Source organism: Cervus elaphus, chromosome 9 (genome assembly GCF_910594005.1).
Source record: "Cervus elaphus chromosome 9, mCerEla1.1, whole genome shotgun sequence".
In the NCBI taxonomy this organism is placed as follows: domain Eukaryota; kingdom Metazoa; phylum Chordata; class Mammalia; order Artiodactyla; family Cervidae; genus Cervus; species Cervus elaphus.
Window position 1 is genome coordinate 68210 of NC_057823.1, and position 26361 is coordinate 94570.

Below are 26361 nucleotides of genomic sequence, written 5' to 3' on the forward strand. Positions count from 1 at the left end.
TTTCATCTTGGGAGATGCAAGACGAGCCTGCATTCAAGTCACTGCAGGGATATCCGGCCTTATTTCGCGTCAGGGCATCGCGGTGTCCATTCCACTTGAGGCCGCAAACTCAGGGTCCCTCTCACATACCTAGAGCTGAGAGAAGCCTCCTCTTGAGGTGCTTGTGGTAAGGTGGTATTCCTCTGGAGTCGAAGCCAGGGACTAACCTCTCATCTCGAGTTGATTTTTGGTCCACGGAGCTCTTTCGTGTTGCTACAGTGACCTCAGGATCCCTCTATCCTTGAAACAGTGTTCTTGGGGTTTCTCTGGAGTGCCATCAAGGAAATCAAGGCTCCTTTAATGTGTGATGTGCAAGACGGAATTGCTCTGCACGCAGTACAGGCGAATCGGGCCTCATCTCGCATCGAGGGGGAAGTCTCATGGTTTTTCTCGAGTTGCGGCGGGAACCTGGGGTATATTCTCGAGTTACGACGGGGATGGCCCTTCCACCCACGTGTTTGTTCAGCCACGTCAGGACTCCTGCCTAGTTGCGAGGGACAACTCGGGATTCTCCTCGAGGCTTGGCACGGCAATTGGAACGCCTCTCCAGGTGAGGCGGGAGACCAAGGGTCCCTTTCCACGTGCCACAAGAATCCTGGGACTCCTATCAAGTTTCACGAGGATTCAGGCATCGTCTCCTTTGGAGGCACTGATCTCCGTGTACCTCTGGAATTTTCAAAGGATGTGAGGCCTCCGGTCGCGATGAGGTGGGGAACTAGGTGTTTCTCTGTGGTCTCCACAGGGGATTCAGACATCCTTTCTTCTTGGGAGATGCAAGACGAGCCTGCATTCAAGTCACTGCAGGGATATCCGGCCTTATTTCGAGTCAGGGCATCGCGGTGTCCATTCCACTTGAGGCCGCAAACTCAGGGTCCCTCTCACATACCTAGAGCTGAGAGAAGCCTCCTCTTGAGGTGCTTGTGGTAAGGTGGTATTCCTCTGGAGTCGAAGCCAGGGAGTAACCTCTCATCTCGAGTTGATTTTTGGTCCACGGAGCTCTTTCGTGTTGCTACAGTGACCTCAGGATCCCTCTAGCCTTGAAACAGTGTTCTTGGGGTTTCTCTGGAGTGCCATCAAGGAAATCAAGGCTCCTTTCATGTGTGATGTGCAACACGGAATTGCTCTGCACGCAGTGCAGGGGAATCGGGCCTCATCTCGCGGCGAGGGGGAAGTCTCATGGTTTTTCTCGAGTTGCGGCGGGAACCTGGGGTATATTCTCGAGTTACGACGGGGATGGCCCTTCCACACACGTGTTTGTTCAGCCACGTCAGGACTCTTGCCTAGTTGCGAGACACAACTCGGGATTCTCCTCGAGGCTTGGCAAGGCAATTGGGACACCTCTCCAGCTGAGGCGGGAGACCAAGGGTCCCTTTCCACGTGCCACAGGAATCCTGGGACTCCTATCAAGTTTCACGAGGAGTCAGGCATCGTCTCCTTTGGAGGCACTGATCTCCGCGTACCTCTGGAGTTTTCAAAGGATGTGAGGCCTCCGGTCGCGATGAGGTGGGGAACTAGGTCTTTCTCTGTGGTCTCCACAGGGGATTCAGACATCCTTTCTTCTTGGGAGATGCAAGACGAGCCTGCATTCAAGTCACTGCAGGGATATCCGGCCTTATTTCGAGTCAGGGCATCGCGGTGTCCATTCCACTTGAGGCTGCAAACTCAGGGTCCCTCTCACATACCTAGAGCTGAGAGAAGCCTCCTCTTGAGGTGCTTGTGGTAAGGTGGTATTCCTCTGGAGACGAATCCAGGGACTAACCTCTCTTTTCAAGTTGATTTTTGGTCCACAGAGTTCTTTCGTGTTGCTGCAGTGACCTCAGGATCCCTCTATCCTTGAAACAGTGTTCTTGGGGTTTCTCTGGAGTGCCATCAAGGAAATCAAGGCTCCTTTCATGTGTGATGTGCAAGACGGAATTGCTCTGCACGCAGTACAGGGGAATCGGGCCTCATCTCGCATCGAGGGGGAAGTCTCATGGTTTTTCTCGAGTTGCGGCGGGAACCTGGGGTATATTCTCGAGTTACGACGGGGATGGCCCTTCCACCCACGTGTTTGTTCAGCCACGTCAGGACTCCTGCCTAGTTGCGAGGGACAACTCGGGATTCTCCTCGAGGCTTGGCAGGGCAATTGGAACGCCTCTCCAGCTGAGGCGGGAGACCAAGGGTCCCTTTCCACGTGCCACAAGAATCCTGGGACTCCTATCAAGTTTCACGAGGAGTCAGGCATCGTCTCCTTTGGAGGCACTGATCTCCGCATACCTCTGGAGTTTTCAAAGGATGTGAGGCCTCCGGTCGCGATGAGGTGGGGAACTAGGTCTTTCTCTGTGGTCTCCACAGGGGATTCAGACATCCTTTCTTCTTGGGAGATGCAAGACGAGCCTGCATTCAAGTCATTGCAGGGATATCCGGCCTTATTTCGAGTCAGGGCATCGCGGTGTCCATTCCACTTGAGGCCGCAAACTCAGGATCCCTCTCACATACCTAGAGCTGAGAGAAGCCTCCTCTTGAGGTGCTTGTGGTAAGGTGGTATTCCTCAGGAGTCGAAGCCAGGGACTAACCTCTCATCTCGTGTTGATTCATGGTCCACGGAGCTCCTTCGTGTTGCTACAGTGACCTCAGGATCCCTCTAGCCTTGAAACAGTGTTCTTGGGGTTTCTCTGGAGTGCCATGAAGGAAATCAAGGCTCCTTTCATGTGTGATGTGCAACACGGAATTGCTCTGCACGCAGTGCAGGGGAATCGGGCCTCATCTCGCGGCGAGGGGGAAGTCTCATGGTTTTTCTCGAGTTGCGGCGGGAACCTGGGGTATATTCTCGAGTTACGACGGGGATGGCCTTTCTACACACGTGTGTGTTCAGCCATGTCAGGACTCCTGCCTAGCTGCGAGGGACAACTCGGGATTCTCCTCGAGGCTTTGCAGGGCAATTGGGACGCCTCTCCAGCTGAGACGGGAGACCAAGGGTCCCTTTCCACGTGCCACAGGAATCCTGGGTCTCCTATCAAGTTTCACGAGGAGTCAGGCATCGTCTCCTTTGGAGGCACTGATCTCCGCATACTTCTGGAGTTTTCAAAGGATTTGAGGCCTCCTGTCGCGATGAGGTGGGGAACTAGGTCTTTCTCTGTGGTCTCCACCGGGGATTCATACACCCTTTTGTCTTGGGAGATGCAAGACGAGCCTGCATTCCAGTCACTGCAGGGATATCCGGCCTTATTTCGAGTCAGGGCATCGCGGTGTCCATTCCACTTGAGGCCGCAAACTCAGGGTCCCTCTCACATACCTAGAGCTGAGAGAAGCCTCCTCTTGAGGTGCTTGTGGTAAGGTGGTATTCCTCTGGAGTCGAAGCCAGGGACTAACCTCTCATCTCGAGTTGATTTTTGGCCCACGGAGCTCTTTCGTGTTGCTACAGTGACCTCAGGATCCCTCTAGCCTTGAAACAGTGTTCTTGGGGTTTCTCTGGAGTGCCATCAAGGAAATCAAGGCTCCTTTCATGTGTGATGTGCAACACGGAATTGCTCTGCACGCAGTGCAGGGGAATCGGGCCTCATCTCGCATCGAGGGGGAAGTCTCATGGTTTTTCTCGAGTTGCGGCGGGAACCTGGGGTATATTCTCGAGTTACGACGGGGATGGCCCTTCCACCCACGTGTTTCTTCAGCGACGTCAGGACTCCTGCCTAGTTGCGAGGGACAACTCGGGATTCCCCTCGAGGCTTGGCAGGGCAATTGGGACGCCTCTCCAGCTGAGGCGGGAGACCAAGTGTCCCTTTCCAAGTGCCACAGGAATCCTGGGACTCCTATCAAGTTTCACGAGGAGTCAGGCATCGTCTCCTTTGGAGGCACTGATCTCCGCGTACCTCTGGAGTTTTCAAAGGATGTGAGGCTATCGGTCGCGATGAGGTGGGGAACTAAGTCTTTCTCTGTGCTTTCCACAGGGGATTCAGACATCCTTTCATCCTGGGAAATGCAAGACGAGCCTGCATTGAAGTCACTGCAGGGATATCCGGCCTTATTTCGAGTCAGGGCATCGCGGTGTCCATTCCACTTGAGGCCGCAAACTCAGGATCCCTCTCACATACCTAGAGCTGAGAGAAGCCTCCTCTTGAGGTGCTTGTGGTAAGGTGGTATTCCTCAGGAGTCGAAGCCAGGGACTAACCTCTCATCTCGTGTTGATTCTTGGTCCACGGAGCTCTTTCGTGTTGCTACAGTGACCTCAGGATCCCTCTAGCCTTGAAACAGTGTTCTTGGGGTTTCTCTGGAGTGCCATCAAGGAAATCAAGGCTCCTTTCATGTGTGATGTGCAACACGGAATTGCTCTGCACGCAGTGCAGGGGAATCGGGCCTCATCTCGCGGCGAGGGGGAAGTCTCATGGTTTTTCTCGAGTTGCGGCGGGAACCTGGGGTATATTCTCGAGTTACGACGGGGATGGCCTTTCTACACACGTGTGTGTTCAGCCATGTCAGGACTCCTGCCTAGCTGCGAGGGACAACTCGGGATTCTCCTCGAGGCTTTGCAGGGCAATTGGGACGCCTCTCCAGCTGAGACGGGAGACCAAGGGTCCCTTTCCACGTGCCACAGGAATCCTGGGTCTCCTATCAAGTTTCACGAGGAGTCAGGCATCGTCTCCTTTGGAGGCACTGATCTCCGCATACTTCTGGAGTTTTCAAAGGATGTGAGGCCTCCTGTCGCGATGAGGTGGGGAACTAGGTCTTTCTCTGTGGTCTCCACCGGGGATTCATACACCCTTTTGTCTTGGGAGATGCAAGACGAGCCTGCATTCCAGTCACTGCAGGGATATCCGGCCTTATTTCGAGTCAGGGCATCGCGGTGTCCATTCCACTTGAGGCCGCAAACTCAGGGTCCCTCTCACATACCTAGAGCTGAGAGAAGCCTCCTCTTGAGGTGCTTGTGGTAAGGTGGTATTCCTCTGGAGTCGAAGCCAGGGAGTAACCTCTCATCTCGAGTTGATTTTTGGTCCACGGAGCTCTTTCGTGTTGCTACAGTGACCTCAGGATCCCTCTAGCCTTGAAACAGTGTTCTTGGGGTTTCTCTGGAGTGCCATGAAGGAAATCAAGGCTCCTTTCATGTGTGATGTGCAACACAGAATTGCTCTGCATGCAGTGCAGGGGAATCGGGCCTCATCTCGCGGCGAGGGGGAAGTCTCATGGTTTTTCTCGAGTTGCGGCGGGAACCTGGGGTATATTCTCCAGTTACGACGGGGATGGCCCTTCCACACACGTGTTTGTTCAGCCACGTCAGGACTCTTGCCTAGTTGCGAGACACAACTCGGAATTCTCCTCGAGGCTTGGCAAGGCAATTGGGACACATCTCCAGCTGAGGCGGGAGACCAAGGGTCCCTTTCCACGTGCCACAGGAATCCTGGGACTCCTATCAAGTTTCACGAGGAGTCAGGCATCGTCTCCTTTGGAGGCACTGATCTCCGCGTACCTCTGGAGTTTTCAAAGGATGTGAGGCCTCCGGTCGCGATGAGGTGGGGAACTAGGTCTTTCTCTGTGGTCTCCACAGGGGATTCAGACATCCTTTCATCTTGGGAGATGCAAGACGAGCCTGCATTCAAGTCACTGCAGGGATATCCGGCCTTATTTCGAGTCAGGGCATCGCGGTGTCCATTCCACTTGAGGCCGCAAACTCAGGGTCCCTCTCACATACCTAGAGCTGAGAGAAGCCTCCTCTTGAGGTGCTTGTGGTAAGGTGGTATTCCTCTGGATTCGAAGCCAGGGACTAACCTCTCATCTCGAGTTGATTTTTGGCCCACGGAGCTCTTTCGTGTTGCTACAGTGACCTCAGGATCCCTCTAGCCTTGAAACAGTGTTCTTGGGGTTTCTCTGGAGTGCCATCAAGGAAATCAAGGCTCCTTTCATGTGTGATGTGCAACACGGAATTGCTCTGCACGCAGTGCAGGGGAATCGGGCCTCATCTCGCATCGAGGGGGAAGTCTCATGGTTTTTCTCGAGTTGCGGCGGGAACCTGGGGTATATTCTCGAGTTACGACGAGGATGGCCCTTCCACCCACGTGTTTCTTCAGCGACGTCAGGACTCCTGCCTAGTTGCGAGGGACAACTCTGGATTCTCCTCGAGGCTTGGCAGGGCAATTGGGACGCCTCTCCAGCTGAGGCGGGAGACCAAGTGTCCCTTTCCAAGTGCCACAGGAATCCTGGGACTCCTATCAAGTTTCACGAGGAGTCAGGCATCGTCTCCTTTGGAGGCACTGATCTCCGCGTACCTCTGGAGTTTTCAAAGGATGTGAGGCTATCGGTCGCGATGAGGTGGGGAACTAAGTCTTTCTCTGTGCTTTCCACAGGGGATTCAGACATCCTTTCGTCCTGGGAGATGCAAGACGAGCCTGCATTGAAGTCACTGCAGGGATATCCGGCCTTATTTCGAGTCAGGGCATCGCGGTGTCCATTCCACTTGAGGCTGCAAACTCAGGGTCCCTCTCACATACCAAGAGCTGAGAGAAGCCTCCTCTTGAGGTGCTTGTGGTAAGGTGGTATTCCTCTGGAGACGAATCCAGGGACTAACCTCTCTTTTCAAGTTGATTTTTTGTCCACAGAGTTCTTTCATGTTGCTACAGTGACCTCAGGATCCCTCTATCCTTGAAACAGTGTTCTTGGGGTTTCTCTGGAGTGCCATCAAGGAAATCAAGGCTCCTTTCATGTGTGATGTGCAACACGGAATTGCTCTGCACGCAGTACAGGGGAATCGGGCCTCATCTCGCATCGAGGGGGAAGTCTCATGGTTTTTCTCGAGTTGCGGCGGGAACCTGGGGTATATTCTCGAGTTACGACGGGGATGGCCCTTCCACCCACGTGTTTCTTCAGCGACGTCAGGACTCCTGCCTAGTTGCGAGGGACAACTCGGGATTCTCCTCGAGGCTTTGCAGGGCAATTGGGACGCCTCTCCAGCTGAGACGGGAGACCAAGGGTCCCTTTCCACGTGCCACAGGAATCCTGGGACTCCTATCAAGTTTCACGAGGAGTCAGGCATCGTCTCCTTTGGAGGCACTGATCTCCGCGTACCTCTGGAGTTTTCAAAGGATGTGAGGCCTCCGGTCGCGATGAGGTGGGGAACTAGGTCTTTCTCTGTGGTCTCCACAGGGGATTCAGACATCCTTTCTTCTTGGGAGATGCAAGACGAGCCTGCATTCAAGTCACTGCAGGGATATCCGGCCTTATTTCGAGTCAGGGCATCGCGGTGTCCATTCCACTTGAGGCCGCAAACTCAGGGTCCCTCTCACATACCTAGAGCTGAGAGAAGCCTCCTCTTGAGGTGCTTGTGGTAAGGTGGTATTCCTCTGGAGTCGAAGCCAGGGACTAACCTCTCATCTCGAGTTGATTTTTGGCCCACGGAGCTCTTTCGTGTTGCTACAGTGACCTCAGGATCCCTCTAGCCTTGAAACAGTGTTCTTGGGGTTTCTCTGGAGTGCCATCAAGGAAATCAAGGCTCCTTTCATGTGTGATGTGCAACACGGAATTGCTCTGCACGCAGTGCAGGGGAATCGGGCCTCATCTCGCATCGAGGGGGAAGTCTCATGGTTTTTCTCGAGTTGCGGCGGGAACCTGGGGTATATTCTCGAGTTACGACGGGGATGGCCCTTCCACCCACGTGTTTGTTCAGCCACGTCAGGACTCCTGCCTAGTTGCGAGGGACAACTCTGGATTCTCCTCGAGGCTTGGCAGGGCAATTGGGACGCCTCTCCAGCTGAGGCGGGAGACCAAGTGTCCCTTTCCAAGTGCCACAGGAATCCTGGGACTCCTATCAAGTTTCACGAGGAGTCAGGCATCGTCTCCTTTGGAGGCACTGATCTCCGCGTACCTCTGGAGTTTTCAAAGGATGTGAGGCTATCGGTCGCGATGAGGTGGGGAACTAAGTCTTTCTCTGTGCTTTCCACAGGGGATTCAGACATCCTTTCGTCCTGGGAGATGCAAGACGAGCCTGCATTGAAGTCACTGCAGGGATATCCGGCCTTATTTCGAGTCAGGGCATCGCGGTGTCCATTCCACTTGAGGCTGCAAACTCAGGGTCCCTCTCACATACCAAGAGCTGAGAGAAGCCTCCTCTTGAGGTGCTTGTGGTAAGGTGGTATTCCTCTGGAGACGAATCCAGGGACTAACCTCTCTTTTCAAGTTGATTTTTTGTCCACAGAGTTCTTTCATGTTGCTACAGTGACCTCAGGATCCCTCTATCCTTGAAACAGTGTTCTTGGGGTTTCTCTGGAGTGCCATCAAGGAAATCAAGGCTCCTTTCATGTGTGATGTGCAACACGGAATTGCTCTGCACGCAGTACAGGGGAATCGGGCCTCATCTCGCATCGAGGGGGAAGTCTCATGGTTTTTCTCGAGTTGCGGCGGGAACCTGGGGTATATTCTCGAGTTACGACGGGGATGGCCCTTCCACCCACGTGTTTCTTCAGCGACGTCAGGACTCCTGCCTAGTTGCGAGGGACAACTCGGGATTCTCCTCGAGGCTTTGCAGGGCAATTGGGACGCCTCTCCAGCTGAGACGGGAGACCAAGGGTCCCTTTCCACGTGCCACAGGAATCCTGGGACTCCTATCAAGTTTCACGAGGAGTCAGGCATCGTCTCCTTTGGAGGCACTGATCTCCGCGTACCTCTGGAGTTTTCAAAGGATGTGAGGCCTCCGGTCGCGATGAGGTGGGGAACTAGGTCTTTCTCTGTGGTCTCCACAGGGGATTCAGACATCCTTTCTTCTTGGGAGATGCAAGACGAGCCTGCATTCAAGTCACTGCAGGGATATCCGGCCTTATTTCGAGTCAGGGCATCGCGGTGTCCATTCCACTTGAGGCCGCAAACTCAGGGTCCCTCTCACATACCTAGAGCTGAGAGAAGCCTCCTCTTGAGGTGCTTGTGGTAAGGTGGTATTCCTCTGGAGTCGAAGCCAGGGACTAACCTCTCATCTCGAGTTGATTTTTGGCCCACGGAGCTCTTTCGTGTTGCTACAGTGACCTCAGGATCCCTCTAGCCTTGAAACAGTGTTCTTGGGGTTTCTCTGGAGTGCCATCAAGGAAATCAAGGCTCCTTTCATGTGTGATGTGCAACACGGAATTGCTCTGCACGCAGTGCAGGGGAATCGGGCCTCATCTCGCATCGAGGGGGAAGTCTCATGGTTTTTCTCGAGTTGCGGCGGGAACCTGGGGTATATTCTCGAGTTACGACGGGGATGGCCCTTCCACCCACGTGTTTGTTCAGCGACGTCAGGACTCCTGCCTAGTTGCGAGGGACAGCTCTGGATTCTCCTCGAGGCTTGGCAGGGCAATTGGGACGCCTCTCCAGCTGAGGCGGGAGACCAAGTGTCCCTTTCCAAGTGCCACAGGAATCCTGGGACTCCTATCAAGTTTCACGAGGAGTCAGGCATCGTCTCCTTTGGAGGCACTGATCTACGCGTACCTCTGGAGTTTTCAAAGGATGTGAGGCTATCGGTCGCGATGAGGTGGGGAACTAAGTCTTTCTCTGTGCTTTCCACAGGGGATTCAGACATCCTTTCGTCCTGGGAGATGCAAGACGAGCCTGCATTGAAGTCACTGCAGGGATATCCGGCCTTATTTCGAGTCAGGGCATCGCGGTGTCCATTCCACTTGAGGCTGCAAACTCAGGGTCCCTCTCACATACCTAGAGCTGAGAGAAGCCTCCTCTTGAGGTGCTTGTGGTAAGGTGGTATTCCTCTGGAGACGAATCCAGGGACTAACCTCTCTTTTCGAGTTGATTTTTGGTCCACAGAGTTCTTTCGTGTTGCTACAGTGACCTCAGGATCCCTCTATCCTTGAAACAGTGTTCTTGGGGTTTCTCTGGAGTGCCATCAAGGAACTCAAGGCTCCTTTCATGTGTGATGTGCAAGACGGAATTGCTCTGCACGCAGTACAGGGGAATCGGGCCTCATCTCGCATCGAGGGGGAAGTCTCATGGTGTTTCTCGAGTTGCGGCGGGAACGTGGGGTATATTCTCGAGTTACGACGGGGATGGACCTTCCACCCACGTGTTTGTTCAGCCACGTCAGGACTCCTGCCTAGTTGCGAGGGACAACTCGGGATTTTCCTCGAGGCTTGGCAGGGCAATTGGAACGCCTCTCCAGCTGAGGCGGGAGACCAAGGGTCCCTTTCCACATGCCACAAGAATCCTGGGACTCCTATCAAGTTTCACGAGGAGTCAGGAATCGTCTCCTTTGGAGGCACTGATCTCCGCGTACCTCTGGAGTTTTCAAAGGATGTGAGGCCTCCGGTCGCGATGAGGTGGGGAACTAGGTCTTTCTCTGTGGTCTCCACAGGGGATTCAGACATCCTTTCTTCTTGGGAGATGCCAGACGAGCCTGCATTCAAGTCATTGCAGGGATATCCGGCCTTATTTCGAGTCAGGGCATCGCGGTGTCCATTCCACTTGAGGCCGCAAACTCAGGGTCCCTCTCACATAGCTAGAGCTGAGAGAAGCCTCCTCTTGAGGTGCTTGTGGTAAGGTGGTATTCCTCAGGAGTCGAAGCCAGGGACTAACCTCTCATCTCGTGTTGATTCTTGGTCCACGGAGCTCTTTCGTGTTGCTACAGTGACCTCAGGATCCCTCTAGCCTTGAAACAGTGTTCTTGGGGTTTCTTTGGAGTGCCATCAAGGAAATCAAGGCTCCTTTCATGTGTGATGTGCAACACGGAATTGCTCTGCACGCAGTGCAGGGGAATCGGGCCTCATCTCGCGGCGAGGGGGAAGTCTCATGGTTTTTCTCGAGTTGCGGCGGGAACCTGGGGTATATTCTCGAGTTACGACGGGGATGGCCCTTCCACCCACGTGTTTCTTCAGCGACGTCAGGACTCCTGCCTAGTTGCGAGGGACAACTCGTGATTCTCCTCGAGGCTTTGCAGGGCAATTGGGACGCCTCTCCAGCTGAGACGGGAGACCAAGGGTCCCTTTCCACGTGCCACAGGAATCCTGGGACTCCTATCAAGTTTCACGAGGAGTCAGGCATCGTCTCCTTTGGAGGCACTGATCTCCGCGTACCTCTGGAGTTTTCAAAGGATTTGAGGCCTCCTGTCGCGATGAGGTGGGGAACTAGGTCTTTCTCTGTGGTCTCCACAGGGGATTCAGACACCCTTTCGTCTTGGGAGATGCAAGACGAGCCTGCATTCCAGTCACTGCAGGGACATCCGGCCTTATTTCGAGTCAGGGCATCGCGGTGTCCATTCCACTTGAGGCCGCAAACTCAGGGTCCCTCTCACATACCTAGAGCTGAGAGAAGCCTCCTCTTGAGGTGCTTGTGGTAAGGTGGTATTCCTCTGGAGTCGAAGCCAGGGACTAACCTCTCATCTCGAGTTGATTTTTGGTCCACGGAGCTCTTTCGTGTTGCTACAGTGACCTCAGGATCCCTCTAGCCTTGAAACAGTGTTCTTGGGGTTTCTCTGGAGTGCCATCAAGGAAATCAAGGCTCCTTTAATGTGTGATGTGCAACACAGAATTCCTCTGCACGCAGTGCAGGGGAATCGGGCCTCATCTCGCATCGAGGGGGAAGTCTCATGGTTTTTCTCGAGTTGCTGCGGGAACCTGGGGTATATTCTCGAGTTACCACGGGGATGGCCCTTCCACACACGTGTTTGTTCAGCCACGTCAGGACTCTTGCCTAGTTGCGAGACACAACTCGGGATTCTCCTCGAGGCTTGGCAAGGCAATTGGGACGCCTCTCCAGCTGAGGCGGGAGACCAAGGGTCCCTTTCCACGTGCCACAGGAATCCTGGGACTCCTATCAAGTTTCACGAGGAGTCAGGCTTCGTCTCCTTTGGAGGCACTGATCTCCGCGTACCTCTGGAGTTTTCAAAGGATGTGAGGCCTCCGGTCGCGATGAGGTGGGGAACTAGGTCTTTCTCTGTGGTCTCCACAGGGGATTCAGACATCCTTTCTTCTTGGGAGATGCAAGACGAGCCTGCATTCAAGTCACTGCAGGGATATCCTGCCTTATTTCGAGTCAGGGCATCTCGGTGTCCATTCCACTTGAGGCCGCAAACTCAGGGTCCCTCTCACATACCTAGAGCTGAGAGAAGCCTCCTCTTGAGGTGCTTGTGGTAAGGTGGTATTCCTCTGGATTCGAAGCCAGGGACTAACCTCTCATCTCGAGTTGATTTTTGGCCCACGGAGCTCTTTCGTGTTGCTACAGTGACCTCAGGATCCCTCTAGCCTTGAAACAGTGTTCTTGGGGTTTCTCTGGAGTGCCATCAAGGAAATCAAGGCTCCTTTCATGTGTGATGTGCAACACGGAATTGCTCTGCACGCAGTGCAGGGGAATCGGGCCTCATCTCGCATCGAGGGGGAAGTCTCATGGTTTTTCTCGAGTTGCGGCGGGAACCTGGGGTATATTCTCGAGTTACGACGGGGATGGCCCTTCCACCCACGTGTTTGTTCAGCGACGTCAGGACTCCTGCCTAGTTGCGAGGGACAACTCTGGATTCTCCTCGAGGCTTGGCAGGGCAATTGGGACGCCTCTCCAGCTGAGGCGGGAGACCAAGTGTCCCTTTCCAAGTGCCACAGGAATCCTGGGACTCCTATCAAGTTTCACGAGGAGTCAGGCATCGTCTCCTTTGGAGGCACTGATCTCCGCTTACCTCTGGAGTTTTCAAAGGATGTGAGGCTATCGGTCGCGATGAGGTGGGGAACTAAGTCTTTCTCTGTGCTTTCCACAGGGGATTCAGACATCCTTTCGTCCTGGGAGATGCAAGACGAGCCTGCATTGAAGTCACTGCAGGGATATCCGGCCTTATTTCGAGTCAGGGCATCGCGGTGTCCATTCCACTTGAGGCCGCAAACTCAGGGTCCCTCTCACATACCTAGAGCTGAGAGAAGCCTCCTCTTGAGGTGCTTGTGGTAAGGTGGTATTCCTCTGGAGACGAATCCAGGGACTAACCTCTCTTTTCGAGTTGATTTTTGGTCCACAGAGTTCTTTCGTGTTGCTACAGTGACCTCAGGATCCCTCTATCCTTGAAACAGTGTTCTTGGGGTTTCTCTGGAGTGCCATCAAGGAAATCAAGGCTCCTTTCATGTGTGATGTGCAAGACGGAATTGCTCTGCACGCAGTACAGGGGAATCGGGCTTCATCTCGCATCGAGGGGGAAGTCTCATGGTTTTTCTCGAGTTGCGGCGGGAACCTGGGGTATATTCTCGAGTTACGACGGGGATGGCCCTTCCATCAACGTGTTTGTTCAGCCACGTCAGGACTCCTGCCTAGTTGCGAGGGACAACTCGGGATTCTCCTCGAGGCTTGGCAGGGCAATTGGAACGCCTCTCCAGCTGAGGCGGGAGACCAAGGGTCCCTTTCCACGTGCCACAAGAATCCTGGGACTCCTATCAAGTTTCACGAGGAGTCAGGCATCGTCTCCTTTGGAGGCACTGATCTCCGCGTACCTCTGGAGTTATCAAAGGATGTGAGGCCTCCGGTCGCGATGAGGTGGGGAACTAGGTGTTTCTCTGTGGTCTCCACAGGGGATTCAGACATCCTTTCTTCTTGGGAGATGCAAGACGAGCCTGCATTCAAGTCACTGCAGGGATATCCGGCCTTATTTCGAGTCAGGGCATCGCGGTGTCCATTCCACTTGAGGCCGCAAACTCAGGATCCCTCTCACATACCTAGAGCTGAGAGAAGCCTCCTCTTGAGGTGCTTGTGGTAAGGTGGTATTCCTCAGGAGTCGAAGCCAGGGACTAACCTCTCATCTCGTGTTGATTCTTGGTCCACGGAGCTCTTTCGTGTTGCTACAGTGACCTCAGGATCCCTCTAGCCTTGAAACAGTGTTCTTGGGGTTTCTCTGGAGTGCCATCAAGGAAATCAAGGCTCCTTTCATGTGTGATGTGCAACACGGAATTGCTCTGCACGCAGTGCAGGGGAATCGGGCCTCATCTCGCGGCGAGGGGGAAGTCTCATGGTTTTTCTCGAGTTGCGGTGGGAACCTGGGGTATATTCTCGAGTTACGACGGGGATGGCCTTTTCACACACGTGTGTGTTCAGCCATGTCAGGACTCCTGCCTAGTTGCGAGGGACAACTCGGGATTCTCCTCGAGGCTTTGCAGGGCAATTGGGACGCCTCTCCAGCTGAGACGGGAGACCAAGGGTCCCTTTCCACGTGCCACAGGAATCCTGGGTCTCCTATCAAGTTTCACGAGGAGTCAGGCATCGTCTCCTTTGGAGGCACTGATCTCCGCATACCTCTGGAGTTTTCAAAGGATTTGAGGCCTCCTGTCGCGATGAGGTCGGGAACTAGGTCTTTCTCTGTGGTCTCCACAGGGGATTCATACACCCTTTCGTCTTGGGAGATGCAAGACGAGCCTGCATTCCAGTCACTGCAGGGATATCCAGCCTTATTTCGAGTCAGGGCATCGCGGTGTCCATTCCACTTGAGGCCGCAAACTCAGGGTCCCTCTCACATACCTAGAGCTGAGAGAAGCCTCCTCTTGAGGTGCTTGTGGTAAGGTGGTATTCCTCTGGAGTCGAAGCCAGGGACTAACCTCTCATCTCGAGTTGATTTTTGGTCCACGGAGCTCTTTCGTGTTGCTACAGTGACCTCAGGATCCCTCTAGCCTTGAAACAGTGTTCTTGGGGTTTCTCTGGAGTGCCATGAAGGAAATCAAGGCTCCTTTCATGTGTGATGTGCAACACAGAATTCCTCTGCACGCAGTGCAGGGGAATCGGGCCTCATCTCGCGGCGAGGGGGAAGTTTCATGGTTTTTCTCGAGTTGCTGCGGGAACCTGGGGTATATTCTCGAGTTACCACGGGGATGGCCCTTCCACACACGTGTTTGTTCAGCCACGTCAGGACTCTTGCCTAGTTGCGAGACACAACTCGGGATTCTCCTCGAGGCTTGGCAAGGCAATTGGGACGCCTCTCCAGCTGAGGGGGGAGACCAAGGGTCCCTTTCCACGTGCCACAGGAATCCTGGGACTCCTATCAAGTTTCACGAGGAGTCAGGCATCGTCTCCTTTGGAGGCACTGATCTCCGCGTACCTCTGGAGTTTTCAAAGGATGTGAGGCCTCCGGTCGCGATGAGGTGGGGAACTAGGTCTTTCTCTGTGGTCTCCACAGGGGATTCAGACATCCTTTCATCTTGGGAGATGCAAGACGAGCCTGCATTCAAGTCACTGCAGGGATATCCAGCCTTATTTCGCGACAGGGCATCGCGGTGTCCATTCCACTTGAGGCCGCAAACTCAGGGTCCCTCTCACATACCTAGAGCTGAGAGAAGCCTCCTCTTGAGGTGCTTGTGGTAAGGTGGTATTCCTCTGGAGTCGAAGCCAGGGACTAACCTCTCATCTCGAGTTGATTTTTGGCCCACGGAGCTCTTTCGTGTTGCTACAGTGACCTCAGGATCCCTCTAGCCTTGAAACAGAGTACTTGGGATTTCTCTGGAGTGCCATGAAGGAAATCAAGGCTCCTTTCATGTGTGATGTGCAACACGGAATTGCTGGGAATCGGGCCTCCTCTCGCATCGAGGGGGAAGTCTCATGGTTTTTCTCGAGTTGCGGCGGGAACCTGGGGTATATTCTCGAGTTACGACGGGGATGGCCCTTCCACCCACGTGTTTGTTCAGCGACGTCAGGACTCCTGCCTAGTTGCGAGGGACAACTCGGGATTCTCCTCGAGGCTTTGCAGGGCAATTGGGACGCCTCTCCAGCTGAGACGGGAGACCAAGTGTCCCTTTCCAAGTGCCACAGGAATCCTGGGACTCCTATCAAGTTTCACGAGGAGTCAGGCATCGTCTCCTTTGGAGGCACTGATCTCCGCGTACCTCTGGAGTTTTCAAAGGATGTGAGGCTATCGGTCGCGATGAGGTGGGGAACTAAGTCTTTCTCTGTGCTTTCCACAGGGGATTCAGACATCCTTTCGTCCTGGGAGATGCAAGACGAGCCTGCATTGAAGTCACTGCAGGGATATCCGGCCTTATTTCGAGTCAGGGCATCGCGGTGTCCATTCCACTTGAGGCTGCAAACTCAGGGTCCCTCTCACATACCTAGAGCTGAGAGAAGCCTCCTCTTGAGGTGCTTGTGGTAAGGTGGTATTCCTCTGGAGACGAATCCAGGGACTAACCTCTCTTTTCCAGTTGATTTTTGGTCCACAGAGTTCTTTCGTGTTGCTACAGTGACCTCAGGATCCCTCTAGCCTTGAAACAGTGTTCTTGGGGTTTCTCTGGAGTGCCATCAAGGAAATCAAGGCTCCTTTCATGTGTGATGTGCAAGACGGAATTGCTCTGCACGCAGTACAGGGGAATCGGGCCTCATCTCGCATCGAGGGGGAAGTCTCATGGTTTTTCTCGAGTTGCGGCGGGAACCTGGGGTATATTCTCGAGTTAAGACGGGGATGGCCCTTCCACCCACGTGCTTGTTCAGCCACGTCAGGACTCCTGCCTAGTTGCGAGGGACAACTCGGGATTCTCCTCGAGGCTTGGCAGGGCAATTGGAACGCCTCTCCAGCTGAGGCGGGAGACCAAGGGTCCCTTTCCACGTGCCACAAGAATCCAGGGACTCCTATCAAGTTTCACGAGGAGTCAGGCATCGTCTCCTTTGGAGGCACTGATCTCCGCCTACCTCTGGAGTTTTCAAAGGATGTGAGGCCTCCGGTCGCGATGAAGTGGGGAACTAGGTGTTTCTCTGTGGTCTCCACAGGGGATTCAGACATCCTTTCTTCTTGGGAGATGCAAGACGAGCCTGCATTCAAGTCACTGCAGGGATATCCGGCCTTATTTCGAGTCAGGGCATCGCGGTGTCCATTCCACTTGAGGCCGCAAACTCAGGATCCCTCTCACATACCTAGAGCTGAGAGAAGCCTCCTCTTGAGGTGCTTGTGGTAAGGTGGTATTCCTCAGGAGTCGAAGCCAGGGACTAACCTCTCATCTCGTGTTGATTCTTGGTCCACGGAGCTCTTTCGTGTTGCTACAGTGACCTCAGGATCCCTCTAGCCTTGAAACAGTGTTCTTGGGGTTTCTCTGGAGTGCCATCAAGGAAATCAAGGCTCCTTTCATGTGTGATGTGCAACACGGAATTGCTCTGCACGCAGTGCAGGGGAATCGGGCCTCATCTCGCGGCGAGGGGGAAGTCTCATGGTTTTTCTCGAGTTGCGGTGGGAACCTGGGGTATATTCTCGAGTTACGACGGGGATGGCCTTTTCACACACGTGTGTGTTCAGCCATGTCAGGACTCCTGCCTAGTTGCGAGGGACAACTCGGGATTCTCCTCGAGGCTTTGCAGGGCAATTGGGACGCCTCTCCAGCTGAGACGGGAGACCAAGGGTCCCTTTCCACGTGCCACAGGAATCCTGGGTCTCCTATCAAGTTTCACGAGGAGTCAGGCATCGTCTCCTTTGGAGGCACTGATCTCCGCATACCTCTGGAGTTTTCAAAGGATTTGAGGCCTCCTGTCGCGATGAGGTCGGGAACTAGGTCTTTCTCTGTGGTCTCCACAGGGGATTCATACACCCTTTCGTCTTGGGAGATGCAAGACGAGCCTGCATTCCAGTCACTGCAGGGATATCCAGCCTTATTTCGAGTCAGGGCATCGCGGTGTCCATTCCACTTGAGGCCGCAAACTCAGGGTCCCTCTCACATACCTAGAGCTGAGAGAAGCCTCCTCTTGAGGTGCTTGTGGTAAGGTGGTATTCCTCTGGAGTCGAAGCCAGGGACTAACCTCTCATCTCGAGTTGATTTTTGGTCCACGGAGCTCTTTCGTGTTGCTACAGTGACCTCAGGATCCCTCTAGCCTTGAAACAGTGTTCTTGGGGTTTCTCTGGAGTGCCATGAAGGAAATCAAGGCTCCTTTCATGTGTGATGTGCAACACAGAATTCCTCTGCACGCAGTGCAGGGGAATCGGGCCTCATCTCGCGGCGAGGGGGAAGTTTCATGGTTTTTCTCGAGTTGCTGCGGGAACCTGGGGTATATTCTCGAGTTACCACGGGGATGGCCCTTCCACACACGTGTTTGTTCAGCCACGTCAGGACTCTTGCCTAGTTGCGAGACACAACTCGGGATTCTCCTCGAGGCTTGGCAAGGCAATTGGGACGCCTCTCCAGCTGAGGGGGGAGACCAAGGGTCCCTTTCCACGTGCCACAGGAATCCTGGGACTCCTATCAAGTTTCACGAGGAGTCAGGCATCGTCTCCTTTGGAGGCACTGATCTCCGCGTACCTCTGGAGTTTTCAAAGGATGTGAGGCCTCCGGTCGCGATGAGGTGGGGAACTAGGTCTTTCTCTGTGGTCTCCACAGGGGATTCAGACATCCTTTCATCTTGGGAGATGCAAGACGAGCCTGCATTCAAGTCACTGCAGGGATATCCAGCCTTATTTCGCGACAGGGCATCGCGGTGTCCATTCCACTTGAGGCCGCAAACTCAGGGTCCCTCTCACATACCTAGAGCTGAGAGAAGCCTCCTCTTGAGGTGCTTGTGGTAAGGTGGTATTCCTCTGGAGTCGAAGCCAGGGACTAACCTCTCATCTCGAGTTGATTTTTGGCCCACGGAGCTCTTTCGTGTTGCTACAGTGACCTCAGGATCCCTCTAGCCTTGAAACAGAGTACTTGGGATTTCTCTGGAGTGCCATGAAGGAAATCAAGGCTCCTTTCATGTGTGATGTGCAACACGGAATTGCTGGGAATCGGGCCTCCTCTCGCATCGAGGGGGAAGTCTCATGGTTTTTCTCGAGTTGCGGCGGGAACCTGGGGTATATTCTCGAGTTACGACGGGGATGGCCCTTCCACCCACGTGTTTGTTCAGCGACGTCAGGACTCCTGCCTAGTTGCGAGGGACAACTCGGGATTCTCCTCGAGGCTTTGCAGGGCAATTGGGACGCCTCTCCAGCTGAGACGGGAGACCAAGTGTCCCTTTCCAAGTGCCACAGGAATCCTGGGACTCCTATCAAGTTTCACGAGGAGTCAGGCATCGTCTCCTTTGGAGGCACTGATCTCCGCGTACCTCTGGAGTTTTCAAAGGATGTGAGGCTATCGGTCGCGATGAGGTGGGGAACTAAGTCTTTCTCTGTGCTTTCCACAGGGGATTCAGACATCCTTTCGTCCTGGGAGATGCAAGACGAGCCTGCATTGAAGTCACTGCAGGGATATCCGGCCTTATTTCGAGTCAGGGCATCGCGGTGTCCATTCCACTTGAGGCTGCAAACTCAGGGTCCCTCTCACATACCTAGAGCTGAGAGAAGCCTCCTCTTGAGGTGCTTGTGGTAAGGTGGTATTCCTCTGGAGACGAATCCAGGGACTAACCTCTCTTTTCCAGTTGATTTTTGGTCCACAGAGTTCTTTCGTGTTGCTACAGTGACCTCAGGATCCCTCTAGCCTTGAAACAGTGTTCTTGGGGTTTCTCTGGAGTGCCATCAAGGAAATCAAGGCTCCTTTCATGTGTGATGTGCAAGACGGAATTGCTCTGCACGCAGTACAGGGGAATCGGGCCTCATCTCGCATCGAGGGGGAAGTCTCATGGTTTTTCTCGAGTTGCGGCGGGAACCTGGGGTATATTCTCGAGTTAAGACGGGGATGGCCCTTCCACCCACGTGCTTGTTCAGCCACGTCAGGACTCCTGCCTAGTTGCGAGGGACAACTCGGGATTCTCCTCGAGGCTTGGCAGGGCAATTGGAACGCCTCTCCAGCTGAGGCGGGAGACCAAGGGTCCCTTTCCACGTGCCACAAGAATCCTGGGACTCCTATCAAGTTTCACGAGGAGTCAGGCATCGTCTCCTTTGGAGGCACTGATCTCCGCGTACCTCTGGAGTTTTCAAAGGATGTGAGGCCTCCGGTCGCGATGAAGTGGGGAACTAGGTGTTTCTCTGTGGTCTCCACAGGGGATTCAGACATCCTTTCTTCTTGGGAGATGCAAGACGAGCCTGCATTCAAGTCACTGCAGGGATATCCGGCCTTATTTCGAGTCAGGGCATCGCGGTGTCCATTCCACTTGAGGCCGCAAACTCAGGATCCCTCTCACATACCTAGAGCTGAGAGAAGCCTCCTCTTGAGGTGCTTGTGGTAAGGTGGTATTCCTCAGGAGTCGAAGCCAGGGACTAACCTCTCATCTCGTGTTGATTCTTGGTCCACGGAGCTCTTTCGTGTTGCTACAGTGACCTCAGGATCCCTCTAGCCTTGAAACAGTGTTCTTGGGGTTTCTCTGGAGTGCCATCAAGGAAATCAAGGCTCCTTTCATGTGTGATGTGCAACACGGAATTGCTCTGCACGCAGTGCAGGGGAATCGGGCCTCATCTCGCGGCGAGGGGGAAGTCTCATGGTTTTTCTCGAGTTGCGGCGGGAACCTGGGGTATATTCTCGAGTTACGACGGGGATGGCCTTTTCACACACGTGTGTGTTCAGCCATGTCAGGACTCCTGCCTAGTTGCGAGGGACAACTCGGGATTCTCCTCGAGGCTTTGCAGGGCAATTGGGACGCCTCTCCAGCTGAGACGGGAGACCAAGGGTCCCTTTCCACGTGCCACAGGAATCCTGGGTCTCCTATCAAGTTTCACGAGGAGTCAGGCATCGTCTCCTTTGGAGGCACTGATCTCCGCATACCTCTGGAGTTTTCAAAGGATTTGAGGCCTCCTGTCGCGATGAGGTCGGGAACTAGGTCTTTCTCTGTGGTCTCCACAGGGGATTCATACACCCTTTCGTCTTGGGAGATGCAAGATGAGCCTGCATTCCAGTCACTGCAGGGATATCCAGCCTTATTTCGAGTCAGGGCATCGCGGTGTCCATTCCACTTGAGGCCTCAAACTCAGGGTCCCTCTCACATACCTAGAGCTGAGAGAAGCCTCCTCTTGAGGTGCTTGTGGTAAGGTGGTATTCCTCTGGAGTCGAAGCCAGGGACTAACCTCTCATCTCGAGTTGATTTTTGGTCCACGGAGCTCTTTCGTGTTGCTACAGTGACCTCAGGATCCCTCTAGCCTTGAAACAGTGTTCTTGGGGTTTCTCTGGAGTGCCATGAAGGAAATCAAGGCTCCTTTCATGTGTGATGTGCAACACAGAATTCCTCTGCACGCAGTGCAGGGGAATCGGGCCTCATCTCGCGGCGAGGGGGAAGTTTCATGGTTTTTCTCGAGTTGCTGCGGGAACCTGGGGTATATTCTCGAGTTACCACGGGGATGGCCCTTCCACACACGTGTTTGTTCAGCCACGTCAGGACTCTTGCCTAGTTGCGAGACACAACTCGGGATTCTCCTCGAGGCTTGGCAAGGCAATTGGGACGCCTCTCCAGCTGAGGGGGGAGACCAAGGGTCCCTTTCCACGTGCCACAGGAATCCTGGGACTCCTATCAAGTTTCACGAGGAGTCAGGCATCGTCTCCTTTGGAGGCACTGATCTCCGCGTACCTCTGGAGTTTTCAAAGGATGTGAGGCCTCCGGTCGCGATGAGGTGGGGAACTAGGTCTTTCTCTGTGGTCTCCACAGGGGATTCAGACATCCTTTCATCTTGGGAGATGCAAGACGAGCCTGCATTCAAGTCACTGCAGGGATATCCAGCCTTATTTCGCGACAGGGCATCGCGGTGTCCATTCCACTTGAGGCCGCAAACTCAGGGTCCCTCTCACATACCTAGAGCTGAGAGAAGCCTCCTCTTGAGGTGCTTGTGGTAAGGTGGTATTCCTCTGGAGTCGAAGCCAGGGACTAACCTCTCATCTCGAGTTGATTTTTGGCCCACGGAGCTCTTTCGTGTTGCTACAGTGACCTCAGGATCCCTCTAGCCTTGAAACAGAGTACTTGGGATTTCTCTGGAGTGCCATGAAGGAAATCAAGGCTCCTTTCATGTGTGATGTGCAACACGGAATTGCTCTGCACGCAGTGCAGGGGAATCGGGCCTCCTCTCGCATCGAGGGGGAAGTCTCATGGTTTTTCTCGAGTTGCGGCGGGAACCTGGGGTATATTCTCGAGTTACGACGGGGATGGCCCTTCCACCCACGTGTTTGTTCAGCGACGTCAGGACTCCTGCCTAGTTGCGAGGGACAACTCGGGATTCTCCTCGAGGCTTTGCAGGGCAATTGGGACGCCTCTCCAGCTGAGGCGGGAGACCAAGTGTCCCTTTCCAAGTGCCACAGGAATGCTGGGACTCCTATCAAGTTTCACGAGGAGTCAGGCATCGTCTCCTTTGGAGGCACTGATCTCCGCGTACCTCTGGAGTTTTCAAAGGATGTGAGGCTATCGGTCGCGATGAGGTGGGGAACTAAGTCTTTCTCTGTGCTTTCCACAGGGGATTCAGACATCCTTTCGTCCTGGGAGATGCAAGACGAGCCTGCATTGAAGTCACTGCAGGGATATCCGGCCTTATTTCGAGTCAGGGCATCGCGGTGTCCATTCCACTTGAGGCTGCAAACTCAGGGTCCCTCTCACATACCTAGAGCTGAGAGAAGCCTCCTCTTGAGGTGCTTGTGGTAAGGTGGTATTCCTCTGGAGACGAATCCAGGGACTAACCTCTCTTTTCCAGTTGATTTTTGGTCCACAGAGTTCTTTCGTGTTGCTACAGTGACCTCAGGATCCCTCTAGCCTTGAAACAGTGTTCTTGGGGTTTCTCTGGAGTGCCATCAAGGAAATCAAGGCTCCTTTCATGTGTGATGTGCAAGACGGAATTGCTCTGCACGCAGTACAGGGGAATCGGGCCTCATCTCGCATCGAGGGGGAAGTCTCATGGTTTTTCTCGAGTTGCGGCGGGAACCTGGGGTATATTCTCGAGTTAAGACGGGGATGGCCCTTCCACCCACGTGCTTGTTCAGCCACGTCAGGACTCCTGCCTAGTTGCGAGGGACAACTCGGGATTCTCCTCGAGGCTTGGCAGGGCAATTGGAACGCCTCTCCAGCTGAGGCGGGAGACCAAGGGTCCCTTTCCACGTGCCACAAGAATCCAGGGACTCCTATCAAGTTTCACGAGGAGTCAGGCATCGTCTCCTTTGGAGGCACTGATCTCCGCCTACCTCTGGAGTTTTCAAAGGATGTGAGGCCTCCGGTCGCGATGAAGTGGGGAACTAGGTGTTTCTCTGTGGTCTCCACAGGGGATTCAGACATCCTTTCTTCTTGGGAGATGCAAGACGAGCCTGCATTCAAGTCACTGCAGGGATATCCGGCCTTATTTCGAGTCAGGGCATCGCGGTGTCCATTCCACTTGAGGCCGCAAACTCAGGATCCCTCTCACATACCTAGAGCTGAGAGAAGCCTCCTCTTGAGGTGCTTGTGGTAAGGTGGTATTCCTCAGGAGTCGAAGCCAGGGACTAACCTCTCATCTCGTGTTGATTCTTGGTCCACGGAGCTCTTTCGTGTTGCTACAGTGACCTCAGGATCCCTCTAGCCTTGAAACAGTGTTCTTGGGGTTTCTCTGGAGTGCCATCAAGGAAATCAAGGCTCCTTTCATGTGTGATGTGCAACACGGAATTGCTCTGCACGCAGTGCAGGGGAATCGGGCCTCATCTCGCGGCGAGGGGGAAGTCTCATGGTTTTTCTCGAGTTGCGGCGGGAACCTGGGGTATATTCTCGAGTTACGACGGGGATGGCCCTTCCACCCACGTGTTTCTTCAGCGACGTCAGGACTCCTGCCTAGTTGCGAGGGACAACTCTGGATTCTCCTCGAGGCTTTGCAGGGCAATTGGGACTCCTCTCCAGCTGAGACGGGAGACCAAGGGTCCCTTTCCACGTGCCACAGGAATCCTGGGACTCCTATCAAGTTTCACGAGGAGTCAGGCATCGTCTCCTTTGGAGGCACTGATCTCCGCGTACCTCTGGAGTTTTCAAAGGATTTGAGGCCTCCTGTCGTGATGAGGTGGGGAACTAGTTCTTGCTCTGTGGTCTCCACAGGGGATTCAGACACCCTTTCGTCTTGGGAGATGCAAGACGAGCCTGCATTGAAGTCACTGCAGGGATATCCGGCCTTATTTCGAGTCAGGGCATCGCGGTGTCCATTCCACTTGAGGCCGCAAACTCAGGGTCCCTCTCACATACCTAGAGCTGAGAGAAGCCTCCTCTTGAGGTGCTTGTGGTAAGGTGGTATTCCTCTGGAGTCGAAGCCAGGGACTAACCTCTCATCTCGAGTTGATTTTTGGTCCACGGAGCTCTTTCGTGTTGCTACAGTGACCTCAGGATCCCTCTAGCCTTGAAACAGTGTTCTTGGGGTTTCTCTGGAGTGCCATGAAGGAAATCAAGGCTCCTTTCATGTGTGATATGCAACACAGAATTCCTCTGCACGCAGTGCAGGGGAATCGGGCCTCATCTCGCGGCGAGGGGGAAGTCTCATGGTTTTTCTCGAGTTGCGGCGGGAACCTGGGGTATATTCTCGAGTTACCACGGGGATGGCCCTTCCACACACGTGTTTGTTCAGCCACGTCAGGACTCTTGCCTAGTTGCGAGACACAACTCGGGATTCTCCTCGAGGCTTCGCAGGGCAATTGGAACGCCTCTCCAGCTGAGGCGGGAGACCAAGGGTCCCTTTCCACGTGCCACAGGAATCCTGGGACTCCTATCAAGTTTCACGAGGAGTCAGGCATCGTCTCCTTTGGAGGCACTGATCTCCGCATACCTCTGGAGTTTTCAAAGGATTTGAGGCCTCCTGTCGCGATGAGGTGGGGAACTAGGTCTTTCTCTGTGGTCTCCACAGGGGATTCAGACATCCTTTCTTCTTGGGAGATGCAAGACGAGCCTGCATTCAAGTCACTGCAGGGATATCCGGCCTTATTTCGAGTCAGGGCATCGCGGTGTCCATTCCACTTGAGGCCGCAAACTCAGGGTCCCTCTCACATACCTAGAGCTGAGAGAAGCCTCCTCTTGAGGTGCTTGTGGTAAGGTGGTATTCCTCTGGAGTCGAAGCCAGGGACTAACCTCTCATCTCGAGTTGATTTTTGGCCCACGGAGCTCTTTCGTGTTGCTACAGTGACCTCAGGATCCCTCTAGCCTTGAAACAGTGTTCTTGGGGTTTCTCTGGAGTGCCATGAAGGAAATCAAGGCTCCTTTCATGTGTGATGTGCAACACGGAATTGCTCTGCACGCAGTGCAGGGGAATCGGGCCTCATCTCGCGGCGAGGGGGAAGTCTCATTGTTTTTCTCGAGTTGCGGCGGGAACCTGGGGTATATTCTCGAGTTAGGACGGGGATGGCCCTTCCACCCACGTGTTTCTTCAGCGACGTCAGGACTCCTGCCTAGTTGCGAGGGACAACTCTGGATTCTCCTCGAGGCTTTGCAGGGCAATTGGGACGCCTCTCCAGCTGAGGCGGGAGACCAAGTGTCCCTTTCCAAGTGCCACAGGAATCCTGGGACTCCTATCAAGTTTCACGAGGAGTCAGGCATCGTCTCCTTTGGAGGCACTGATCTCCGCTTACCTCTGGAGTTTTCAAAGGATGTGAGGCTATCGGTCGCGATGAGGTGGGGAACTAAGTCTTTCTCTGTGCTTTCCACAGGGGATTCAGACATCCTTTCGTCCTGGGAGATGCAAGACGAGCCTGCATTGAAGTCACTGCAGGGATATCCGGCCTTATTTCGAGTCAGGGCATCGCGGTGTCCATTCCACTTGAGGCCGCAAACTCAGGGTCCCTCTCACATACCTAGAGCTGAGAGAAGCCTCCTCTTGAGGTGCTTGTGGTAAGGTGGTATTCCTCTGGAGACGAATCCAGGGACTAACCTCTCTTTTCGAGTTGATTTGTGGTCCACAGAGTTCTTTCGTGTTGCTACAGTGACCTCAGGATCCCTCTATCCTTGAAACAGTGTTCTTGGGGTTTCTCTGGAGAGCCATCAAGGAAATCAAGGCTCCTTTCATGTGTGATGTGCAAGACGGAATTGCTCTGCACGCAGTACAGGGGAATCGGGCCTCATCTCGCATCGAGGGGGAAGTCTCATGGTTTTTCTCGAGTTGCGGCGGGAACCTGGGGTATATTCTCGAGTTACGACGGGGATGTCCCTTCCACCCACGTGTTTGTTCAGCCACGTCAGGACTCCTGCCTAGTTGCGAGGGACAACTCGGGATTCTCCTCGAGGCTTGGCACGGCAATTGGAACGCCTCTCCAGCTGAGGCGGGAGACCAAGGGTCCCTTTCCACGTGCCACAAGAATCCTGGGACTCCTATCAAGTTTCACGAGGATTCAGGCATCGTCTCCTTTGGAGGCACTGATCTCCGCGTACCTCTGGAGTTTTCAAAGGATGTGAGGCCTCCGGTCGCGATGAGGTGGGGAACTAGGTCTTTCTCTGTGGTCTCCACAGGGGATTCAGACATCCTTTCTTCTTGGGAGATGCAAGACGAGCCTGCATTGAAGTCACTGCAGGGATATCCGGCCTTATTTCGAGTCAGGGCATCGCGGTGTCCATTCCACTTGAGGCCGCAAACTCAGGGTCCCTCTC